At 49.4% G+C, this 8,428-nt stretch overlaps 1 long non-coding RNA gene across 1 annotated transcript; it reads right to left on the bottom strand.

Moving 5' to 3' along the window:
* Positions 1-3,114: 3,114 nt before the first annotated feature.
* Positions 3,115-8,059, bottom strand: LOC133228144 (uncharacterized). The gene is made up of 2 exons (XR_009730090.1): positions 7,325-8,059; positions 3,115-3,754 (listed from the first exon to the last, which is right to left on the bottom strand). It is a non-coding gene; the product is annotated as an uncharacterized LOC133228144 (long non-coding RNA).
* Positions 8,060-8,428: the final 369 nt, after the last annotated feature.

Genomic DNA, 8,428 nt, shown 5'->3' with positions numbered 1-8,428 from the left:
CATGAAGTGATGGGACCGGATGCCATCATCTTCGTTTTCTGAATGTTGAGCTTTAAGCCAACTTTTTCACTCTCCTCTTTCACTTGTATCAAGAGGTTTTTTAGTTCCTCTTCACTTTCTGCCATAAGGGTGGTGTCATCTGCATATCTGAGGTTATTGATATTTCTCCCAGCAATCTTGATTGCAGCTTGTGTTTCTTCCAGTCCAACATTTCTCATGATGTACTCTGCATATAAGTTAAATAAACAGGGTGACAATATACAGCCTTGACGTACTCCTTTTCCTATTTGGAACCAGTCTGTTGTTCCATGTCCAGTTCTAACTGTTGCTTCCTGACCTGCATACAAATTTCTCAAAAGGCAGATCAGGTGGTCTGGTATTCCCATCTCTTTCAGAATTTTCCACAGTTTATTGTGATCCACACAGTCAAAGGCTTTGGCATAGTCAATAAAGCAGAAATAGATGCTTTTCTGAAACTGTCGTGCTTTTTCCATGATCCAGTGGATGTTGGAAATTTGATCTCTGGTTCCTCTGCCTTTTCTAAAACCAGCTTGAACATCCGGAAGTTCATGGTTCCTGTATTGCTGAAGCCTGGCTTGGAGAATTTTGAGCATTACTTTACTAGCGTGTGAGATGAGTGCAATTGTGCGGTAGTTTGAGCATTCTTTGGCATTGCCTTTATCCCTATTTCTCCTAATACTGTTGCTTTGTAAGAACTGAAAGAGAGCCTTGGAAATTAGACTACAGGTTTACACAGGATGCTTATTGCTGCTGTACAATATTCAGTACGATTGTTACACACTTCATATCCTCGATGCTCTCTTTTTTGCTCATAATGATAGTATACTTTTCCGGTTCTCCTGTTCTTCTCTAACTACTGTTTCTTTAGTCATTGGTTTTTTTTTTACTACCACGCCTTGTAGGTGTTCTTTGACGGTTCTTGGCTTTCTTTTTGGTCTCTCATATGGCATTGGCTTCCCAGGTGGCACAGTGGTAAAGAATCCACCTGTCCATGCAGGAGACGCAGGAGATGTGGGTTTGATCCCTGGGTTGGGAAGATCTCCTGGAGGAGGAAATGGCAACCCACTTCAGTATTCTTGCCTGGAAAATTCCACAGAGAGTGGAGCCTGGAGGGCTATAATCCATGGTATTGCAAAGAGTCAAATGTGACTGAGTGACTGAGCGTGTGCACACACACACACACGCATTTCAGGCTTGGAAGCAACGTGAGGAGTCAACCCTAATTCACGCACTGACCCTTGCTTGTCTCCATCCAACCGCACTGACTTTACGTGGCCCTCCCTCAGTGGGGCCCTGGGGCTGGGTACCACTTGTCCTGTCACCGCAGCCTGAAGCTGGGAGGGTGACTCAGGCCTCTGTTGGGCTCTGCCAAGAGCTGGGACAAGTGTCTAACAATACGATCTTCTCCAAACAGAGTTGCTGCTGCTGCTGCTGCTAAGTCACTTCAGTCGTGTCCGACTCTGTGCGACCCCATAGACGGCAGCCCACCAGGCTCCCCCGTCCCTGGGATTCTCCAGGCAAGAACACTGGAGTGGCTTGCCATTTCCTTCTCCAATGCATGAAAGTGAAAAGTGAAAGTGAAGTCGCTCAGCCGTGTCCGACTCTTCGAGACCCCATGGACTGCAGCCCACCAGGCTCCTCCCTCCATGGGATTTTCCAGGCAAGAGTACTGGAGTGGGGTGCCATTGCCTTCTCTGGTCCTCATCCTACAGATAAAAAGTGAACTGAGCTATGCTCAGGCCAAGTCTTCACTTCTTATGCCAGGGGTGTGGAAGTTAACAGCCGCTTCTCCCCGGAAGCCACAAATGGGCTGGGCTCCTTCCAGCAGGGAAATTTCACCCAAGTGAGAACACCTGAGGGACACAACCGGCCGCCAACCATGACCAAATGAACTCTCCAGCGGGAGCTTGGCATACGCTCCCCTCCCACAGGGCTTGTTGATTGCTCAGGCTTTTTACAATCCTCAAGCCCTGTTCCAAGGAGCTTTTGTGGTTTAAATCAATGTGCTTCTGGGAATAAGTGCCCTTATTATTCCTTGCCGTGCTCTTCTACCACTGTGACATAATACCCTTTGTGCTGCTAAGCAGTAACAGTCCTTCCAGGAATCTCTAAAAGCTTTCTAATTAGGACCCACAACCACACAACAGACAGAAACTGAAGACCAGAGATAGTGATGATAAAGCTTCGCCTTGGTCACAGAGGAGCCCAGCCCAGGTCTGACTGCTCCTTGGAGGCTGTAGGGTCTAGGTGAGGCCACTCGTCTAGGAAGGGCATCCCTGTGACGGTGACTACAGAATTCTTAGGCTGCCAGAGTGCTGCATCCTTTGCAGTATCACTTAGGGTCACCTAAGCAGCTGAGTGATTCAGTTGAGGACCAGAAATGTCCAGCACTGGTTTTGCTTGAATTTATGATTAGTTCTCAGTGGCTAGGCTCCTAGGACCAGAAGCTATTGTTAGGCTACGTCATTAGAAACTGAATTCTGCATTAAGTACTTCAGCTTGGTTGACTGCCGACTGTGTGCTGGGCACCATGCTGGACAGCAGGCATGCGAAGATAAACTCCCAGTCCTCCTGCCAGTTGTTCACAGTCTAGACAGAAGAGAGGACAGCTATGTAAGCAGGGAGGTATATATAAGTAAGCAGAGAGTAGCCCAGAAGAAGGCTAGGGTAGCGCCCAGCCCTGTGGGACTTTAAGGGAAAGCTTCTTGGAAAGGAATACTTTCGAGCCAGATAAGTCTTCAGAGGTGGACTGAGCTTGCTAAGCAGAACCCAGGGGGAAACAGCATCACACACTGAATGCCAAGTGCTGACAAGGGCCCGGAGGTGTGAAATGCCTCAGGGTTCAGGGAACAATAAGAAGGTCAACAGCAGCAGCCGTGGTTATCTCACTGTTCTTTCTCCCTTCTATTTTTATAGCCGAAATGCTATCCCTTTTTATTCTCAGTATCTCATTTTGGATGTTAAAAAACGGGACATTGGGTTGTTTTGTTTTGTCTTGGCATATTGCTTTAACCCTCCACTTCTCCTTAGGGCACTACAGATCCCTCTGAACACTGGGCAATGTTCAGAGAAAGAAGAGCACAAAGATGAGTATTTCACTGCATTATAAGAATGTAAGGGCAGCTCAGGGAACCTTGGGCAGGAACTCAGCTGGGCTGTTCTTTTCTTTATTGTCGGTACTTATAGCAAAAAAAAAACATAGTCTTGGATGACCCCCAAGGTTACTTATCACAGGTCCAGCCATCCGAAGGGAGTCTGTGGTCCAGAGCTCACAGGGTAGAAGCTGTAGATGAAAGCAGATGGGGGCGGGAGGCCACAGGAAAACACGAGCTGGCAGAAACCTCACAGGTGACCCACAGAGGAGTGACGGCACCGGCGCGGGACTTGGCAAGACGGGTCTGCCCGCCGCCGGCTCCGGAGCCAGGCTGGATGGGAGCGGTGAGAACCCACGGCCGCCTCCGTGTCCTCTCCTGGCCTGTGTCTTCCGAGGCATCTTCCGTTGCCCCCTCCGCCCCCAGGGTCTTTCTTTCAGGCAGCTCTTTACACACGAGCTCAGTCTATTAGGACAACGCGGTGGACCGCTCAAGTCTTACCTCGGTGGCACCTCAGCACCTTGACCCTGTGCACAGGCAAGGATCAAGCCGACATACGTGACCACCACCGACCAAAGCTTCCTTAGAGCCAGGATGCTCCCTGCTGCAGTGCTTTGAATATAACGGGTACTCAGTCAGACCTGCAAAGAGGAAGGCAGAGGGAGAGAAAGGGAAGGAGGGAAGAAGGTGGACAGGGAAGGAGTTGGCTGGCAACGGTGAAACCCAAATCCCCAAGAGCAACAACACATTCCAAATTCTGATCAACAGAAGGCTGGTGCTGGAGGAGAGTGGAGGTGTCTAAAGACAGATGAATGGTCCTTTTTTTTTTTTTTTTCTATTTTCTTTCTAGTGAGTCTAGGCTCTGGTTCCATCCCCCTGCCTCAGATCAGAGCCTGAGCTGCACTCCAAGCCCCTACCAGGCCCCTGCAATGCCAGTGGGTTGTGTTCCTGCCTTGACACTGCGCTTGCCTACACGCCTTGTCTCTGGGGTGAACACTGAGTCAGCAGGCAGAGTAGTCAGGATTGCCCCATGCAGGGGTGTGAACCAGGGCTGGAGGCTGGAGGGTAGTCACGAGGGGTGGGACTGTGAAGGGAGCTGTCGTCCTCATCAGTAGGGCACGGTCACATTGGCCCCTATCTGTCCACCTTTATGCCGGCCCCGAGGGCCAGGCAGCCTAACTGCTCCCCACAAGGCTGAACATGATACAGGACATAGGGGAGACCTGTGCCTGGCTAGAGAGCCAGCACACTCAGGGACGGACAGGGGTGTCAGTGAAGCAGAAGGGTATTCAGGTGGTGGGAAAGTATGAACAGTCATGATGGTGAGACTGTGCAAACCGAGCTCGTGGAGGCCCAGGAAGCTAATTTTATTACAGGCCGGGACATACATGGAAGTGTGGCAAGAGGTGAGGCCTGGCTGCCTGGCTAGGGTCTCACCATGGACAGTCTTTTCAGATATATTGAGGGGCTTCCCTGGTGGCTCAGTGGTAAAAAATCTGCCTGCTAAGAAAAAGATGTGGGTTAGATCCCAGGGTGGAGAAGATCCCCTGGAGAAGGAAATGGCAACCCACTCCAGAATTCTTGCCTGGAGAATCCCATGGACAGAGGAGCCTGGTGGGCTACAGTCCATGGGTTTGCAAAGAGTCGGACACAACTTAGAGACTGAGCACAAAGCCCGAAGAATCTGGGCTATTTAGGGAAGCCAATGGGAATAAAGATTTTGGAGCAGATGGGTGAACTGGGAAGCAGTGGGAAGTAAGGATGACTCAGAGGAGGCAGACCGTAGCAGCAGGAAAAACAGGAAGTGAAAGTGATATTCCAGGAAGATTCAAGGAGGCTGTGAACTAGGACAGTAATGGAAATAGGAGGGAGGGAACACTGTGAAGCACAGTCTCCCCTCTTCTCTTCCCTTCTGGACACACATCTCACACGAACATACACAGACACACTTAGGAGGTGAGAGAAAACAGAACCTCTTTACCATCCCTCTCCTCTCCGCTGTCAAGCCCACCCCATCCCCATCCTCTCCCCCAACTTCCTCTCGCTTCTCCTGTTCTGTTCCCTTGATCCCATGCTGGACAGTGGCCAGAGGCATTTGCTCAAAGGACAGAAAGAGTCATGAGAGGGTTATTTATATCTGCAGCCACGCCTGAGCCCTCTGTCCGGAGGGCATGTGCTGGTGGGGAGTTGGGCCACACCCCAGGTCCCCCAGGCAGAACCTTCACACCCCCCGGGAGTCTGCCACTTGTAAGAGATCCCGCTGATGGAGTGGGACCAAGATTTCAGACAGTCCATCACCCTGCCTCCAATGAGGCTGTTGGCTGGACAGGATAGTCCAAACGCTTTCTTTAGTATTTAATTATTTTCACAGTTCATCAAGTTCTTCTTTATACCCAACCTAAACATCTTCCTGCTTTTTATCCATAAATCTCCTAGCTTCATGTTGCATGTTTGTGGGTGATGATTAACTCTCGAAAACCTTGTGAGTAGGGAAGTCTGGGTCCGGTGGGAAGTATCTGGTGAATTATGGGGCTTATGCCCAATAGTTGGTTGGGAAGGACTAAATCTGGATATAAGCCCATTTATTTTGCAATTGCTAAATAAGTCTGAATGACAGAGAAGCTGGAGACACATCTCCAATTTTTTCCCTTCCCCAGGGGCTCAAGGTTTGTGTTGATAGAGAAGCCTGACAGGTGTAAATGTCTTCAAGTCCGCCCACATGAAAAGCATAAATTCATCTTGAGTCTGAGAAATTTTAGTCCCTTTAAGTCCTCATCATCTTTAAGGCAGAATGTTTTGAAACCTGTTTTTATAAGACTGACATTTCTTTCCCTGGTATTCTCAAGGCCGCCAGGCAACACCAGCCACTCCATCATAAATGCAGAAGCCAACCAATATTTGGTGGGCCTTCCAGCAGCTGGTTTTGTCCCTGTATTATTTATTACCATTAGTCTTCATAACTCTTCAACTGGTAAGTATTAATCCCATTTCACAGATGAAGAAGCCACGGCTCAAAGAGATGTTATGAGAGTCAACAGACACAGGATAGCCAGGGGGCTGATGTGGGGCATGGAACAGTGGAGAGAGCTGTGTGTTCCCATTAACGGGACATGGTAACTTTAGTCACCGTTTGGTCACGTTCATGCCAGCCCCAAGGGTCAGGCAGGAGAACATACACGAGACTGGGTTTGATCCTGGTCACAAATGGGAGGCAGAGAGAGCACCAGGTCTGGCTGGAGGAATCAGGGCTGGGATTTCTGCTGGGTCTGGAGGGGCGGATGGGTTTTTCAAAGTGGTGTAGTTGAGGTCAGGGAGAATGCATTTTGATTAAAGTTTTTTTCCCATGACCAAGGTTTTGGGGAGCTTTCCATCCCTTCCAACAAGGAGAACTGAAGCAGGAGGTTAAGACTGCCGTGAGAGGCTTAGTTGGGATGTAAGGAAAGGCTTAGTGAACTTGGAAGATGGTTAGATGCCAAGGAGAAGACGCTCAGGCTGAGCGAGCTTTCTCAAAGTCCACACAGGAAATAGCAGTGACTCTGACCTGGATGGTCGTGTCTGAACACCTTCCTCTCCCCCTGCACTGGAGAAAATGACTGACCACCGAGGAAGCGCAGGCCCATCCAACACAATCAAGGCCAGAGTGGGTTTCCCGCTGCCTCCCCTCCCACGGTCTGTGCAGAAAGGAGTGTCATGGCCGTGAACCCAGGGAGGTTGTCCATGATTGTATTCCCAGTTCCTGCTGCCCTGTATGTGTTCAATCAACATCTGGTGAATACATAAAAGGCCCCATTTCCAAAACTGTGTCTTTGTTGGCTGTGTCTTTTGCATAGATTGGGAAATCTGAGTTCACGAACTCCAGCTCAGACAAATGGACAAATGTTGCTGACTGAGCTGCAGGGCCCTGTGATATCAGCTGAGTTACCTTGGAGCTCAGGACCAAAGAAAAAGTGCTTTCCATCAGCTAACCTGGTCGGTGTGAGAGACGGCAGAGGTAGACGGGGCTTGGGACAGACACCAAGAGCCATGAGCCCTCTCCTGTGCAAAGGGCCCTCAAGGAGATTCCAGACGCACTCACTCCCTGAGAGACAATTCAAGGCAGGGCTAATACGCTCGGGAGCATCCCCAGGGGACACTGTAACCGCTAAGTAGGATAGAGCTGATCTTGCTTAAGTGATTCTGCGATTACAGTCATTTCTCCCTAATGCCGATACCTTGAAAAATGTGCTATTCAAGGGTTCATGTCCTCCATCCGCTTGGCCAGAAGCAGCAGTAGTTTCTGCAACAGGAGACAGTTATTAATTATGAGTATAAGCTCCTGTCTCCTCGAGGCTAAATATTAACTTCACACTTTAGGGGTGTATCTTTGTTCTAAGGGTTCTTTTGTTCCTCTGGCAGAATTCCAAGTAGCAGGTACCCAATTGTCTCTGATGACGTCAAAAAGAGGCTCCCTGAGGAGGAAGGGACACTGCATTCCAAGTGCTAGAATAGGAGAAAATGCCAGATGAAGGTCAGTTTCTAATTACCTAAGAGCCTGCCCTGTTACATGTAAGGGAGGGTGCTACTAGAATTTCAGAACTGCATTTTTTGTGCTCTCTCTACCGCTTTTATAATGGCCTCTCCACATTTTCTAAAAATAGGCCTTTTCTGTCAAATGCGTCTACAAGTTGCTTGAGCGTTCTGTCAGATTTTTGCATTTCCCACCCCAGTTCAGGGCCTGGCGTTGTCAGGATCACCCAGCAAAGCCCCCTCTCCAACTAGCGCTTCTCCAGTAGGCTTTTCATCTACTTCTCTGGTCAAGTGTGGAGGGGGCTGGGGAGATTTCAGAACTAACCCTGCTGATCATAGGACCTGCTGCTTTTGCTGGGGGTGGGAGTGGGGAGGGCAACGCAAGGATGGGGGACACAGTATTAACAATTCCCCATCACTTCGCTCCTCTCCTCAGGGTGAGACGACACGTAAAGAGAAGGCATCACTGGCCTTGCTGCTTCCAGTGGGCGGGACAGGGTGAGAGCGGTGGACATGGAGGCAGCCCGGCTGACCTTCACCTTCCATGATCTTGGGAAACAGGAAAATTAAACAAATACCTTCTCATAACTTCTCAGTCTAACTCAGTTCCATTTTACTTGTCACAGTCTTCTAAATAGTTTTCCTTAAAATACAAATAATCTGCAAATTGTTGTTTAGTCTCTAAGTTACGTTGGACTTTCCGCAGTTTCATGGACTGTAGCCCGCCAGGCTCCTCTGTCCATAGGATTCTTCAGGCAAGAATACTGGAGCGGGTTGCCATGCCCTCCTCCAGGGGATCTTCCTCACCC

This window comes from Bos javanicus, chromosome 16 (assembly GCF_032452875.1).
Source record: "Bos javanicus breed banteng chromosome 16, ARS-OSU_banteng_1.0, whole genome shotgun sequence".
Classification (NCBI taxonomy): Eukaryota; Metazoa; Chordata; class Mammalia; order Artiodactyla; family Bovidae; genus Bos; species Bos javanicus.
The sequence above is the reverse complement of the archived record's forward strand: the minus strand, read 5'-3'. Positions and strand labels throughout refer to the sequence as shown.